General features: G+C 39.4%; 1 pseudogene; it reads right to left on the reverse strand.

Moving 5' to 3' along the window:
* Positions 1–3454, reverse strand: part of LOC108539973 (NADH dehydrogenase [ubiquinone] 1 alpha subcomplex subunit 5-like) — a 13900-nt pseudogene extending 10446 nt beyond the window's left edge.
* Positions 3455–4695: the final 1241 nt, after the last annotated feature.

Genomic DNA, 4695 nt, shown 5'->3' on the forward strand with positions numbered 1-4695 from the left:
AAAAAAAGACCTAAATTTTTACTTGGGTCTCATTTAATCTCAAACAATTTTCCTCTTGATATACCCATCTGGCTAGCTTTCTTCAAGTCCCTGCTGAACTATCACTTTATTAAAGAAGACATTTAGTGAAAAACACGTAAAGGAATTTGCGACTATTTCCAACCCCTTGGCACCTACATTGTCTGGCCCAGTGGGTATGTATGTGATCTTTATGTTTGCTGTCTGTGTCATGAACTTGATTGTCAGCTCCGCAGGGGGTGAGGCTTTGTTTTGTTCACTTCTCTGTCCCCAGCATGCAGAAGAAAACATGGACTATGCTTTCCAATCATGCATGAGGAATGAAAGGGTGGGGCAATGAATGCATTCAAGATATTGTGCTCTTACATCCTTTGCGAAATTGTCGGCAGGTCTCCGTAAGTTCTCTATTAGGTGAAAAATTGTACAATGGGTCACGATGACCCTTGTCAAAAAAACCTCCCCCACCTCAGTTTCTTTCTGTGTAAAATAGAGATAAAGCCTTACCTTATAAAAGTTGTTATAGGGCTTACAGATAATTTACTAGATGTCAGCAATTTGTTAAATATAAAGCATCATGGAAATTCTAGTGTGTTTACTCTTCTTGTTCACTTTTAAAATAAGATGATCATTCCTGGTTCTGGTGCAAAACCAACAAAAATGGTAAATCACTGTCACAGACAAGTATATACTGGCCACTTCTTAGCATGAGTAATGAGGCTGTCCCGCGGTATTTGCTTTATTGATCCGCATTGATTGCATGCCAGGTATAGCTGAACTTCCAGTAATTGTCCTTTTTGCTAGACACCTTCTGTTTGCTTTCCTGGTCTGCTCTCCATCCTTCTCCATCCTGCCCTGTTATTTAGAGTGCAAGGAAGCTGACCTCTTTGGACTCTGAGCTTCCTTGTTTGCTGCCTTCTAGTTGTGTTCAGCCAATGGAAGAATTTTGGAGCTCAGAAGCAAAAGAAGTCAAAGTATCTTATTCTCTCCACTTCGTCCCTGCCAGGTCACAGCTTGGAGGTGTCTGCCTTCCTCCGCCAAGGCCACAGCCCCCAGTGAAGTTCTTACTGTGTTCCAGGAATATATTTTTCCTCTTGCCCTTTCAGTTTTGAGCAGTAACTCCTTCCCACGTTTGGTAGTTCTTGCATGTTTCATCATATCTTGTTGCTTCCCCTGATTCTGCCAACACCTGTTTAAGGAGTTCTTGCACATTAAAATTTCTGCTTCCCCATTTGAGTGTGACCCACAGTCCCTTTCAAGATCCTTACAGATACATTGTATGTATGACAATTAAGCTGGCACTTGCATATTTCTTACTTCATACCACAGAGTTGTAGATGTTTAGGTACTTTGGAAAAGATGGATTTTGTAGATGAGGACACTAAGGTCCATGGATGGTAATTTGTCTAAAGTCACACAGCACATAAGTAGAATATCTGGGATGTGACCTGAGACAATTTGGCTTCAATAGCAGCAGTTTGCTACTTTTAAAATCTTAAATGAGGGCCGCTCAGGCTAGTGACTTTTCCAATTACAAAGCCAGTGGTGTTTATTACATGATTTACTATTCATTAATCACCATTCACTGTGAGAAGTGCTTATTCAAAGTTATTAACTGAGCTCTCCAGTCACCCAGTGATCCTTAACTCAACAGAAAAATTTGTTTTTTTGTGCCGCAGCTAATTTGTGCTTGTTAATGTATCATTAGTGTGCAGTATCTTACGCTTTCATAGAGACAATGCAAAACCAGGAAGAAGCAGGGATAATTTACACATAATCAAAGATGATTATATATCTTTTTTTTTCAAATTAATGGTGAAATAAATTTTCACAGCCATTTTTACACCTAAGTTTTCTTACATTTCAACATAAAGGCAGCAGAAATAAAGGTTGGTAAGCGTGGTGTACTGAAAGCCAACTCATATCAGCTTAGCAGAGTCAGTTAACAAGAATTTTATGAGCTTACTGTTAAGTACAACCACTATTAAAAAACATAAAACCAAATAATGCTCCAATTCTGCAACTGTTCACCAAAAAAGTGCTCTTGCAATGAACGGTGCTGAAGTTGAAAAAGAGTTTCAGTGTAATGAATATAAGGTATATAAATGTTAAACATAGTGTAGAAGTACATCACTTATCCTGTTTAATGACAATAAATGTAATGGGAAGAACAAACTTGAGATGTAATCCCATTAGAAAAGAAACTCTTTTTGGGGGGTGGGAAGAGGGAGAGAATCAGGAAAAATAACTAATAGGTACTAGGCTTAATACCTGAATGATGACGAATCCATGGTTCCTTATTTTGGTCATCACAGGTGCACTTTATTCAGGGAAAGTCCACTCTGTTTGACTATAAGTTTTGGTATGGTGCTGTATGTCTGGGCTATATTTGCTGGTTTCAGCCGTATCGGGGTAAAAACCCAAAGACTAAACAGAGGAATATGGTGCTGTTGCGTCACTTGTCCTTCAGCTTAGTGAGGCACTTACAGAGGCACACCCTGGGCAATACCATTTGTATTTGATAACTTTTTCCCCAGTATTGCACTTCTTGATAAGCTCAGTTCAATGGGAAAGTGGGCAACAGGTATAGTGAGAAAGGATCACATCGATAAAGCTCCACTGAAATTAGATGTAGCTCTAAAGAAAAAAGAAAGAGGCATATTCCATTATCGAATTGATGGCAAAGGCAGTCTTGTCTGCAGATGGAATGATAACAGTGTTGTCACTGTTGCCTCATCTGGTGCTGGAATCCATCCCCTGTGTCTTGTCAATCGTTCTTCCCAGAAACTGAAAAAGACCCAAGTTCAGCAGCCAAACATGATCAAACTGTATAACCAGTGCATGGGGAGCGTAGACAGCGCTGATGAAAACATTGGTAAGTATTGGGCATTAATCCGTGGAAAGGAATGGCATCAAGCCCTCTTCTGTTCTGTTTTGAGTTGCTCTTACAAAATGCTTGGCAATTGTATAAAACATATGATGAGAAGCCAATGGATTTTCTAGAGTTTCGCTGATGTCTGGTATGCCATAATCTGGAGACCCATGGTCACCCTCCAGAACCTGGCCGAAAACAAATTCATACATCTCTCATTGAGTTTGCTTACGAGAGGTTGCAACTTAGAAAACTTGTCCATTGGATCCAAATTTGCATTGTCAGCAACATGCAAGTTAGAAAATATAGTTTCAAAGCGGTCACATACATCTCCTGGTAGCACTAACCAGTATATTACGTGCATCTTCTTTTTTCCCAAAACATATGCCTGCTACGAACTGAGATGTAACCACTCAGAAAAGTAATTTCTAGGAAACATTTGAATTCAGAGCTCGTTAAGCCATGAAGTGCACCTTTACTTTGAGCGTGTAAGTTGGAGTACCTGACAATGAGTTCAGTGATCTCGTCATCAAGAAAACGTTCAAGAATTTCTGGGGGAGTTTTCATTTCGGTGAAGAAATCGTTTGGTGGCTCTAACTCTAGCTATGAAATCTGCAGTTAGGTCAGCTTTTTTTCCATTTGCAAACAATTTTTGTCACTTTCCTCCTCCTTGACAGTGGAGGTTGCTGCACAGTTGAGGTAGACGGAACTTCGTCGGGAGAGTCATCTTTAGGTGCGTATGAGGGATCATCTGAGTCAGACTCAGAGCCGTCTTGAACAAGATATGCAATTGTGTGCAACAAAGAACCTGGCAGATTATTTATTATTCCACCTTCTTCGACTCCTGAGTCCTCCACAGAAACAGGTGCTGCAGCATTTTCAGGTTGCTGTTTACATGAAGTAACTGACCTTTTAGAGACAGATGACAGCATAGACTCAAGTGCTGTAGTGATACAGCAACCTGAATTCAAGGCACCTTGGGACTAACACAGAAATAAAGGTGCTATGAGTCCTAGTGGCAGTGATTTTGACTAGTGTTCTAAAAATGGAACATGAAAAATGTCAAACCCATAACTAACGCAACAATAATAATTTTGGTATTTTCTTTTTATGGCACAATAGTGTAACTAGTAGAGAAGTAATAAAATAAATGACTAGTATAGGATGTAATGCAGTGAAGTTATATGTACCTGTCTTTGGATACTTCCTCAAAAATGTTTCCAAAATGAACTTCCCTTTTTGACAACCTCCCAGCACACCAGTAACTGCAGCAGTGACTAAGGCTGTGCACCTTGGGATAACATGTACCCTCTGGAGGCAGACATGTGTGAAAAATCAAACCTTGGTGATGACCTTGAGGAGTAGCATATAAATAGCTCCCACATGCTTAGTGCTTCAATAATGCAACAACAGGTATAAATTAAGTAAGGTATAATTTAAAAGTCGGCAATTTTCCTAGTATTTTTCTATGGTAACTCATTGAAAAGGTGGTCCTTTCACATGGCTCTGCAGCCTTGGCTTTGCCATCAATAAAGTAACTGCTGGCTGATTTATCCATCTCTGTACCTCCTTGTCCTTCTACTTTATTAATTTTATACAAAAGTAACTTTGTTATTTGTGGCCTTTCACAAAAGTTTTAGGATCAGCTTGTCATTTGACCCTTTGCCAAGAATTTAGAATCACCATGTTGTCCATTTCCAACATACACAGTGACACACAACCTTTCCCATTTTTATTAGAATAGAACTGAATCTATATATCACACGGGAAGAACTGACATTTTTATGATGTTGAACCATCCAATTTAT

The sequence above is a fragment of the Rhinopithecus bieti genome, unplaced genomic scaffold, assembly GCF_001698545.2.
Source record: "Rhinopithecus bieti isolate Rb0 unplaced genomic scaffold, ASM169854v2 scaffold_574, whole genome shotgun sequence".
NCBI lineage: Eukaryota > Metazoa > Chordata > Mammalia > Primates > Cercopithecidae > Rhinopithecus > Rhinopithecus bieti.